The sequence below is a fragment of the Apostichopus japonicus genome, chromosome 3, assembly GCF_037975245.1.
Source record: "Apostichopus japonicus isolate 1M-3 chromosome 3, ASM3797524v1, whole genome shotgun sequence".
Taxonomy (NCBI): Eukaryota; Metazoa; Echinodermata; class Holothuroidea; order Aspidochirotida; family Stichopodidae; genus Apostichopus; species Apostichopus japonicus.
The window spans coordinates 18,264,350-18,276,545 of NC_092563.1; the positions used below are offsets into that span (position 1 = coordinate 18,264,350).

Below are 12,196 nucleotides of genomic sequence, written 5' to 3' on the forward strand. Positions count from 1 at the left end.
CACACAATGCGTTGTTTGCACCCCATAAAAAAAGAGGGTCTGGTCATTCAATACTGATTATTCTTGTGAAACTAATACACTGGAAGGACTTCAAGTCGGTAATTGCATTGCTGAAATATTTCACTAATTTATGCTATATATAGAAGCTGTTCAATCCTGTCCAAATATTTCTGTCCTTGATGGATAGTTAATCCTAACAGAAGTATACTGCCAGGTTTGTAGTACGAGTACAGAATTCCCATTGGTGAGAGACTGAGTACAAACAAGCACAGGGCTCTAAGAATGAGTACTTAGTCTTGTACTAACAAGTACCAGGATGTCCCCCCCCCCGTTGGTATGAGTACGACTACAATGCACTAAGCCCTAGTACGTATGAGTAATTAGTCTTGTACTAGTATTACTAATAATCTGCAATATACCACGAGTACAACAACACGAGTACAAGAACCAGGATGTCTCCACCGCCTTGGTATGAGTATGGCTACAATGCCCTAAGCGATAGTAAGTACGAGTACTTAGTCTTGTACTAGTATTAATAATAAATCTCCAAAATGCCACAAGTACAACAACACGAGTACAAGTACCAGGATGTCTCCACCCCCTTGGTATGAGTACCACTATAATGCCCTAAGCGATATAATAAGTACGAGTACTTAGTCTTGTACTAGTATTAAAAATAAATCTCCAAAATGTTACGAGTACAACAACACGGGTACAAGGTATGAGTACGCGTATGAGTACAAGGCTCTTAGCGGGAGGACGAGTACTTAACTTACACTAGTACCTATATATGATATGCAATATGCTGTCCGAGTATGAGTATAGGGCCTACGGGTGCTAAACCAAGAGGCGTGTACGAATACAATATACGCTAATTAACATATAACAATACGGACACACTATGAAAGTCAACATATACAAAACTTACAATTCAAAACTGTTTAATTAACTATTACCAACTAAAGAGAATACAATTTTTGCCCTAATTCTTATATGCAAATTATGTGTCGTATGCGTAGATAATAAGTTTAAAGTATCGTATTTGTTTTGTTTGTTCTATATATCTATATCTATATATATATATATATATATATATATATATATATATATATATCGTTATGAGCTGGAAAATCAAGAACAGTGAAAAACTTGCAGCCTCCACCGGGATTCGAACCCGGGCCTCCCGCTTTATATGCGGACACCCTAACCACTAGGCTATAGACGCTGATGCCCAGAGGTTCGACACCGGTGAGGAAGGTCGTAATTTCACTGTAGGCGTTTGTCACCTGTATCGAATAATACTAGTTCTGTTTTGGTAACTATATAAATATATATATATACATTGTGCAGTGTAAATGTCATACCACTTTTTATAGATAATCTCTGTTAAAGGTCCATGGTACATGTTATGTACATAAAGGCGTTTTTTCACACATATTCAGGGTCACTCTTAAAACTTTACTGAAGTCGCTGTTAGTCTTAGTGCTGGGTAAATAATATGTCGGTAATAAACTCAGAACACAACATGCCTGTGACAATATTGTTCCATGGTATCTCTAGTGTGTTGACGTTGTTATCAAATTTATTACAGGAATGGCTACGACTTGAACCAAACAAGAACATAGGTGAAAGAATTAGTATTAAAGGATAGCAGAGGTAAGGGGACGGGAGGGCTGGGTGGGGGGGGGGTAGTAAAGGCCATAGCTTAAGTCGTAACATTAAAAAAAACTGCTTTTGGGACTGTAACTATGAACAATACCATGACACGTCAATGTCAATGTACTTTATTGACACTCTTTTTTAAAAGAAAAGTTCCCAAGATATAGCCTCGACACGAAACAAGTTAACAAACTTGACCCCGTTAATTACACTGAGTCTATAGCAGCGTGTGGACATGTCAGTGTTACGTCAATTGAAGGAGGTATATCACGAGTAACGTTGAAAGTGTATATATAGGTCTATATATACTATACATGACCTCGGTTAAATGTTTGATAAGCGATTAATATGTATACTGTGTACTACACATGTTTTGAACCATGGTCTGACGAGAGAAGAGAGAGAGAGGGGGAGGAGAGGGGAGGGGGGGGGGGGCTAAAGCCCCGAGGCTCGCTGTCAATTGCTGCCGGGAATATATGGAGGGGCCCGGAAAGTTATGAGATAAATAGTAATGTATTCTCATTTTTATGATATACATAACGAGTGCAATATTGGGACCCGGTGACATACTTCTTCTTCTTTTTGTACACTAACATTTAAAAATAATGTTTTCTTATTACGTACTCATTTTTGATATCCTGTTTATAAATATTTATATTTATACTGGAAATAAATAAATGGAAAAAATAAAACTAATCCACAGGGCCCGACCTGGCTTACGACCCATCTTGTTACAGCTGATTGGCTGTTCCTTATCGACAAATTGTATACCGTTTACTCCGATAAAGAAGAGCTTGTTTGAAACAAGAAAAACAGTAAAGTTTTATGTTGCGTTTATGTAGAACTTTATGCAAGACATATTGCTGTTGTTGTTGTACCTTGTGAAATTTTGGTGGATTAACGTAAGTGATTGCGTTTCCAAGTACCTTGGCATTCCCTTTTATTTATTTATTTATTAATTAATTTATTAATTTTCTAATATGGCTACAATTAATAAACCAGATTATATCAAAATGCTTCGCAAAAGTCAGCTCGCGTACATAAATTTTTCATGTATAAATTTATTCAGTTAAAAGTTTAGTACATGAAAAGTTCATATACGTATGCGCGATGTCCACCTATAAGTTATCTCCGACTGAATCATATCCCGCAACAGATTCTAGCTCTTTATCAGTCAGTATACATGGTTCAATAAAAAGGAATTGCTATAACAAGAACTTTGATATTACAAACGCGAATTCTATAAAGTGGTGTACAAAGAAGCCCCACCTGTAGTGGTGGGCTTGGATTCGTTGTCGTGCACTGTCTGCCATCCGCTTACAGCAATTGTCCCGCAATACATTTCTCAGAATTTATCGAGTTTCTTCAGTGTCATCCCACATCATGACACCACCACCGGTGATAACTTTCAGCCATAATATTAGGACATGTGTAACCCTAACCGCGTATATATATATATAGACTCCGGTTTTAACAATGAGGTGTATCATATAAAAATGTATTCGAAAGTTAAAAGCTTCTCTTAACGATTACATGGTAAACAAGCATCCATCACCCGGTGATGTCGACCTAGCTCTCGAGACCACAACACGACACATTGACACATTGGCTTCCGTTTAGACATCAAAATCTACCATACACGTAGCTATATTGTTTCTCGTCAACAATGTGGTGGATTTCGGGGATCAAGTTACCTGAGACTTTGATGAGAAACATTTTACATCCTACGTCTAAAGTATAATATATATATATATATAGATTTCAATTATATATATATATTCAATTGCCTTTGTCGTTTACCTCCATTTCATTAACAAAAGTCTGTTCAAAGTTTCTCTTTCGAGATCTGCCTTTAGGATTCACAAATGATTTCGAGTTGGTTAGCATCATGTTTGATCTCAAAGTATATAAGGCAAATATGTCACCAAAACAGAACTAGTATTGTTCGATACAGGTGACAAACGCCTACAGTGGAATTACGATCTTCCTTACCGGTTTCGAACCTCTGGACATACAATCAGCGTCCATAGCCTAGTGGTTATAACGGGTGTTCGCAGATAAAGCGAGAGGCCCGGGTTCGAATCCCGGTGGAGGTTGGAAGTTGATATATATATATATATATATATATATTTATATATAAACAAATACATACTTCAAAAACAGAAAAGTTTCTTACTTGACAACTCGAAGAGAAGAAGATCAAGGTTTCCTTCCACGATATTTTGGTGATTTTCTTAGAGACTTTACAATATCCTTCCAGAGACCTCCTTCCTAATCTCGTAGAAGACAATTTCTCACTGGTAGTTCATACCAACCAAACTGCAGTGAGTGGCAAAGACGGATCACTCTTATGAGCCTATAACTAACAGTATTCACCACAACTGGACCAATGCGGGGACATTCAGTGTTATGATGTGGTTATTGTTTACCTGCACTAGGCAAGACACGAAATTTTAACAATGGGGACGAACGTACACATGCATTTCATTCTATGACACACCTACCTGTTTTGTTACCCTGCATCAATTATCATACGGGCTACGTTTCAATTCTTTAAAACGGACCAATCAGGACTTGTCTATTATTTGCCTAGGCAGTTTTTGGTAATAGTAAGAGGCATAAAGCAAAGGAGTAAAACTTATTGAGTAGCGTTAACAAAGCCGGTGATCAATCACGGGTCTTTTCTTTCAAAGAAAGGGTGAAAAACACATAAAAACGAAGAAAAGTTTAACTACTTTGTTTGGTTTGATTAATCAAATTGTGAACCACCGCCTGTACTTTTGTTGTAAATGTTCACCTTTGCACACAGTTGGCAGATCCTAACATTTTAGCCGTTTTAGTACAGAATATTGTTATAAGTCTTCTTCTTTTTTCTTCTTTAGTGGTATATATATATATATATATATATATATATATATATATATATATATATATATATATATATATATATATATATATATATATATATATATATATATATATATATATATATATATATATATATATATATATATACCATACCATACCATACCATACATACATACATAATTCGGTGAGAATGTACTTTTACTCATTAAAGGTCTACGGACACCTATGGAAAAATATTTCCTAATCACTCTAATAGGCAATAGAAGTAATGAAAATAGCTGCATCAAATCAAATCCACGATTGATCATTTTATAGGCCTTTCTTAATTCTAGTTCCATCTATGACTACGGATTACCTAATTATGTGCATGTATGATGTAAAGGGAGTGACTGCCTAGTTTTCTGTCATGTTATGCCTGTTACAACCTTCTATCAAGAACACAGAAGACAGGTTGTGCTATGATTTCTGGAAATGTTTTTTTTTGTCTTCTTTGGAAATTGGGACACCACGTTATTGAAAATATATGTGGGCTTGTAATTACGGTTAAGTTAATAAGGTCTTAAATAAGAAATTTTGATGAGCGCGCAACACTCAATTTCATAGTTTGCACATATATAATGATTTTCCCAGACTTTTCAAAACTTCAAATGTGTATATCTTGGAAACGAAAAGGGCTTTTCGAAACATTTCAACAGATTTTGAATGAGATTACCACACACAGCAAATATACCGAATAGTACTTTAAAGACTTGGTTGGAGAAGAATATAGCTTCACCTTTATACACAATTGGCATTTACTTCAGATTTTTTCTTTGTAGTTTACCATGTTTTGTAAAAAAGGGTGTCTAAATAAATTTGTTGTTTACCAACCTATCCATGTAATAATATTCTTATAGCAAAAAGTGTCTGTCTGTATGTCTGTCTGTCACGGATGAATGATATTTGACAAAGAGAAATGTGTGTGAAAGGAAATGTCGTTAAATGTCGTTAAATATAGAACGCATAAAAACTATTGTGTGATATGAGTTACTGTTGCCAGATAACAAAATAAAGTAAATAATGGCTTTAGAACCCAATTATCTCGAGACAGCTTTTGTGTTGTGCGACATGATGACTTATCAATTTAGTTGTTACCAAATTTATACATCCATTGTCGCTTTCTTTTGGCGTTGAATTTTTAACTCAAAAACAGGCACCTCGAGAATCGCCTAAACGTGATTTTGAAACACGAAAGGCAGTCAGACGTCAGTAACACGTTATATACCTGTTTCACGAAATGTATACACTTGTCTTCAGCGAGTTTTAATGTGCTATTAAGTGACGTAACCCATCGTTCGTCGTCGAAAACTTCAAAGGCTTCCGTTAGTTGAGAACACCAAATTATTTTATTTAATAATAAAGAAAACCATTCCTAAATAATATCAACTTTAACGCCGGGATTACGCATGATTAAAAAATAAAAAATAAAAATAAAACATAAATTATCACCTTCAATTTGCGGGCCACATAATTTCTTGATGGAGATAATGGTTTTTTAAAAACGTTTCAAACACTTTTTTAAAACGAACAGCAAGTGTGAGTGCATGTAAATCCCTGTGACGACGGATGGGAGGGAGGGGGAGGGGAGGGGAAGGGGAGGGAAGGGGAGGTGGAGGGAAGAGGGTGAGGGGGACGGGGAAGGGGAGGGGTGTTGAGGCATTCCCCACCTCCATCGTCAGTGGGGGTAAATATATTCAGTCGAGGGATTTTTTACATTCATCCGGGGAAGAATTAGACCACTCCTTGATCAAAACTTTAATTATAGACCTAATTTATAGTCGAAATATGCCTCAGAATGCACCACTCACTTTTTTCTTGTTAGGGAGGAACCCCAACCCTCTACATGGGAATCGGCTTCAACGAGCATAAGGCCACACCGCCTCCTCTATTGACCTCTGCCACTTCTGTAAATGTTCCTGCCCGACCTTTTACATTATTCTAGAATTTACACCCCTCGCACACCACCCGATCCCATTTTGTGCAAGTCACCATTCATTCCATACTTGAAATTGTCACTTTATATGCACAAAAGATCTCCAAATCTGCATTTAACATCGTAATGCATATCCTTCCGAGATATTCTTTTATATCTAATTTATGACGCTCAAATAAATAGCATCATTAATAAAGCATCCTGTTTGTTGTTTCCATAAATAAGTGCGCAACTTAAAGTATATCTACCTCACGTATATCGTTCGAAATAGACGGCTGCAACGTATCATATTTCCGCAAGATGATTTAAATATAAACAGTATTTAATATCATGCTCTGTATATAGTCAATATCACAGGCTTCCTGTCCATACACATGGTTGTAGGATAATTGTATAAATAATTATAAAGTCCTGACATAACACTACAACAACCGCAAACTCTTTCGTAACGGACGTTTGTATTATGATCGACGTAAAGTTAATAACAAACATTATTGTCAAATGTTTGATATAACTTTGATTTGTTGAAAGATCCCATGGGGAAGGGGAAGGGATTGGAGAAGGTGGGGCAGGGGGGGGGGAGAAGGGGCTCATGCATGCCTCCATTCGTCATGCATACACGACGTTATTTAGATTGTTTAAGGCATTGGCGAGATCAACTTAATGTGCCGTAATCATGGTCGGATCTTCTTTCGTTGGTTTGGATAAGCCAAGAATATCATATAAATTAGAGAAAAAATGGGACTTTGATAAATTAAAGGTATGCTGTATTGGCCCCAAATATGCTAGATATTCACATATGGTCACCATTGGTCCAAATTCTTGAACTGTTTTTATTACAACCTTCGAGGAAATTTTCCTCGCTTAGACATCCAGTCATCTTGTGTGTTCCTAAAAAATATCTGAAAACAATTTGGAGAGTGAAGAACTCCAGGTTAGTACTTTTTGAAAACTTGTAGCAATTATAGCGCGCTATAATTTGGGGCCTATACTGACTACCTTTAAACTATAGATTTACTATGATACTGATAATAACGATATATGCTTCGGACTCCTGAAAATGAAAAGCACGACGGAATGCCTTCAATTACATGATCAGGGCCGTCAATGCGTATTGAAAAGGGTGGGGAGGGGATATTCATGACTGAACATTGCAGGAGTGTGCGCGTAGCGCACACCGCGAGCGCCTTTATAGGATGGGGTCCAGTGGCGAAGCCCCGGCGGGGTCGGGGCGGACTCACATCTAGAAATATTCACGATTGCTTTTGTTTGGTCCCTGAATTGGTATGTTAGTTATAAATATATTTTAACAAAAGTCACATCTGACAAGTGATTAGACTTAAATTACGAAAGACTTATCTATTTAACATCCGGGTGTTAATTAGGGCCTTTATCATGATTTACAATATTGAGACTTGAACTCAAAACGGAAACATTATTAAACTTTACACACAGGAATAAAAAACATCTTGTTATACAGATGTCTACAACATGGACACATGTGGTATCATGAGTACATTTAATCTTTCACTTTATCGGGAACATGGCCTGGTGGAATTATGAGTCATTATGAGCCTAGGGGACGCCGGGGGGGGGGACATTTGATATTGTGTCCCACACCCTTCAGAAAGCGAGGGGAGGGGAGACGTGTCCATTTTTAGATAAAATGACATCGCTGTTTATGAAAGTTGTGTCTCAAAGTCCCCGATTGATACGACATTGATTAACATGTACCCCATGCAATGCGCATGCACTGTATACACATAAATTAACTCCAAACTGTAAACACAACGTCAGCCCTATTTAGCTATATACACAGAAATTTGGCGCTCAATAATGTTGTTTCTGGTTTGCAGGGTTCACTCAAACGTTACTGACCCGATCTTGAACTGTGACGTGTCTTTTATAGGCCTATGAAATGAACCATATCAAAATCCATTCATGAACGGAGGCTCTAGGGATTCACGTCAAATTATCATTCGGAGAAAAGACGTTCAATTGGACGGAATGATACACGGTAATCGAATTAGTCTTTGGTTGCTTCATCACGTTCATGTATGAAATTCCGATATTTTACGCAACGATATGAGATCGATAAAAATCTTTATTGATATCACTAAAATATGATTTTTTTTGCTTAGTGAAAATTGTCGTTTGTTATATTCCCGACTATCAAATATATTTCTTCCATGATATATCATGATTTGATAAAATAATCAGTCTGCCTCGTTACTTAACAGACATATAGATAATATTCCTTAGTATATAATGTATATGCCAGACGATTTCGCTTTTAGCAATTTAACAATTTTAATTCATATATGAATAGCGCATTTAATTGCATAAATCAATTGACTCAGATTTCTTGATCACAGATTACATTTTCCTGACTATACACTCGACAATATGTTTCAGTTCTTTGCAGTTTCTCTTTAAGCAAAAATAAAGGAATTGACTATATTTACATACGGTATACTATAAGTTGCTGTTCAAATACCAGCTCCATAACGAAATCAAATCAATAGCCGTTTGTTATATGTTGTCTTGCTATACATTACTGGTGTTATGACAAATACAAGCCTTGTATATATATAGTGCACTGTTGCCTTAGTTCAAACCTCTGCGTCCGTGAGAGCGTTTTTCAGTCAGAAATTGAATGTTTGCCAGACGTATATCAAAGATAATGTTCATATCTTTCGAGAAGGAAATTCATGTCAAATTCAGGGCAGGACAGGGCGTTAGCAGTGAGGCTAAAAAGAAACTACATCGAGTTCATGCTTGTAACGGCCTTGTATAACACAACACGTTGGCACAGAATTGACCAACCATAACAAACCTTGTATCATGTAAGTATTATTTTATGCAAAGACAACATTATTGACAGATGCATTGATATGTGACGTTATACGAGATTGTTAAGAACAAAGGATTAAGTAGGTGTTGCAATTGTTACTCTGTTTATGTAAAGCTGACGCCCAACTTGCATATGAACTTTAAAACATTATAGGAAAGCGAGACGTATTATGTCAACGGAAACTATACAGTTGTTTTTAGAATGCATTGGTCGACACCCTAATGTGGTACATCTCAAGAAAAGGAAGTAAAACAATATAGCAACATCACGGTTTGCAAACCAATAGTACAAAGTTTACTGCCAATCTTGAGTAAAAAAATCACCTTAAAAACTTGATTTTCCGAGCGATTTGTGGACCTTTTGAAAAGCCATCGAAAGTTTGATCTTTGGTCAAACTTGAGCTGCCTATGAAAGGTCTTTACGTTAGGATAAATAATATACTAGCTCAAGGGCGTAGGAACCGGGGGGGCTGGGGGGGGGGGGGCGCCAGCCCCCAGTGAAAAATATGGAGGGGCGGAAGTATCATTCCGCCCACCCCCCGCTTCGCAAGTCAGAAAACCCCTTTTTCATTTCCAAACGAGAAAAAAATCTCATTTGGAGCACCAAATAGCATCTAAGGCCAGGTGAAAATACAAAATTAAGTTTACAAAATGGAGTTGGTGTTGAAGTGTGCTATATTGCACCAAATTGCATCTGAGGCCACCTGGAAATGCAAAAAATTCCAAAGGGGAGGGGGACACCCCCTCCCCTTAGACCCCTCCCCCAGGCCGGCCATCAGTCTTCAGCCCCCCCCCCCCCACACAAAAGTACCTTCCTACGCCACTGTACTAGCTTAGGTTCGAATTACGGCTATCTATCGAGTCACTCCAAGATTAATGTATGTCGCCCAGTTACACAGTAGTTGACAATTGACAATTCATAATCATGGTCGTTAAATATGAATCTAAGATACTGACTTCGGTCAGCTTGCAGCTTTGATATGCCAATGAGGCTTCTTCGCGAGTTCCTGCTTGCAGGAGGATCTAAAATACATACATAAAACACATAAAATGAAAGAAAAGACAATGATGGATTCGATGGCCCGCTATGTCGAGATCTGCCAGTATACATTCGTCTGGAGATGCAGACTATACGCCCTCATCCACAGGTAATGTACCACAGTTACATCGTTAAGTTTCATCAGCTCGAAAGGTTAACTATTGTCGAAAATACTAAATGACAACAAAAATATGACCTAATGCAGAGTTTGTTTCTGTATATTTTCAAATCACCATCATTGTTTTTTCTATACCTTGATGATGTGAAAGAGCTTAAAATACAGAGCTATGTGCAGATGGTGTGAAAATATCTAGGAGAATATATTAAATTGCAACCTAATTTGGGTTTTTGCTGGGTTGGTTATTTTTTTTTGGGGGGGGGGGTGGTGGTGGGGATAAAATTGAAGTAAAAAGGTTACTAGATCAAAGAGCTAAGATAATTTTTAAGAAGAGTCACCCAAGATATTGAAAACAAAACCTGGTACATTTTCAACCCCAATATTTTTATATCGAGACTGTAACCATGCATCTGATCATCAGGATGAGGATGAGGCTGAGAAGATGCCCAAGTTTGATATCCTTTATATTGATCAGGCCCTATAAATACTGATGATCTACTATATATTGATCAGGCCCTATAAATACTGTTGATTGCTCTACTATATACTGATCAGGCCCTATAAAGGCTGTTGAGTGATCTACTATATATTGATCAGGCCCTATAAAGGCTGTTGAGTGATCTACTATATATTGATCAGGCCCTCTAAAGGCTGTTGAGTGATCTACTATATATTGATCAGGCCCTATAAATACTGATGATCTACTATATATTGATCAGGCCCTATAAATACTGTTGATTGCTCTACTATATACTGATCAGGCCCTATAAAGGCTGTTGAGTGATCTACTATATATTGATCAGGCCCTATAAAGGCTGTTGAGTGATCTACTATATATTGATCAGGCCCTCTAAAGGCTGTTGAGTGATCTACTATATATTGATCAGGCCCTATAAAGGTTGTTCAGTGATCTACTATATACTGATCAGGCCCTATAAAGGCGGTTGAGTGATCTACTATATATTGATCAGGCCCTATAAAGGCTGTTGAGTGATCTACTATATATTGATCAGGCCCTATAAAGGTTGTTCAGTGATCTACTATATACTGATCAGGCCCTATAAAGGTTGTTGAGTGATCTACTATATATTGATCAGGCCCTATAAAGGCTGTTCAGTGATCTACTATATACTGATCAGGCCCTATAAAGGCTGTTGAGTGATCTACTATATATTGATCAGGCCCTATAAAGGTTGTTCAGTGATCTACTATATACTGATCAGGCCCTATAAAGGCTGTTGAGTGATCTACTATATATTGATCAGGCCCTATAAAGGTTGTTCAGTGATCTACTATATACTGATCAGGCCCTATAAAGGCTGTTGAGTGATCTACTATATATTGATCAGGCCCTATAAAGGTTGTTCAGTGATCTACTATATACTGATCAGGCCCTATAAAGGTTGTTGAGTGATCTACTATATATTGATCAGGCCCTATAAAGGCTGTTGAGTGATCTACTATATATTGATCAGGCCCTATAAAGGCTGTTGAGTGATCTACTATATATTGATCAGGCCCTATAAAGGCTGTTGAGTGATCTACTATATATTGATCAGGCCCTATAAAGGCTGTTCAGTGATCTACTATATATTGATCAGGCCCTATAAAGGCTGTTGAGTGATCTACTATATATTGATCAGGCCCTATAAAGGCTGTTGAGTGATCTACTATATATTGATCAGGC

General features: G+C 37.2%; 2 protein-coding genes and 1 non-coding gene across 5 annotated transcripts in view; 1 reads left to right on the forward strand and 2 right to left on the reverse strand.

The window, feature by feature from the left end:
* The window catches only part of LOC139965303 (ileal sodium/bile acid cotransporter-like), a 25,617-nt gene that overhangs the window by 6,017 nt on the left and 7,404 nt on the right, over positions 1 to 12,196 (reverse strand). The window contains exon 1 of one of the 2 annotated variants that reach the window (XM_071967518.1): positions 3,836 to 4,116. The exons of the other annotated variant lie outside the window; for it this stretch is intronic. The gene's annotated coding sequence lies outside the window, so the exon portion shown is untranslated. Of the gene's footprint in view, positions 1 to 3,835; positions 4,117 to 12,196 lie in introns of those variants that run through there. 2 annotated transcript variants of the gene reach the window in all.
* Positions 1,154 to 1,225, reverse strand: Trnay-aua (transfer RNA tyrosine (anticodon AUA)). The gene has a single exon. It is a non-coding gene; the product is annotated as a tRNA-Tyr (tRNA).
* Positions 8,458 to 12,196, forward strand: part of LOC139965302 (hepatic sodium/bile acid cotransporter-like) — a 20,928-nt gene continuing 17,189 nt past the window's right edge. The window contains exon 1 of one of the 2 annotated variants that reach the window (XM_071967516.1): positions 8,458 to 9,345. The gene's annotated coding sequence lies outside the window, so the exon portion shown is untranslated. The remainder of the gene's footprint in view (positions 9,346 to 12,196) is intronic. The other variant, XM_071967514.1, reaches the window with a different exon arrangement.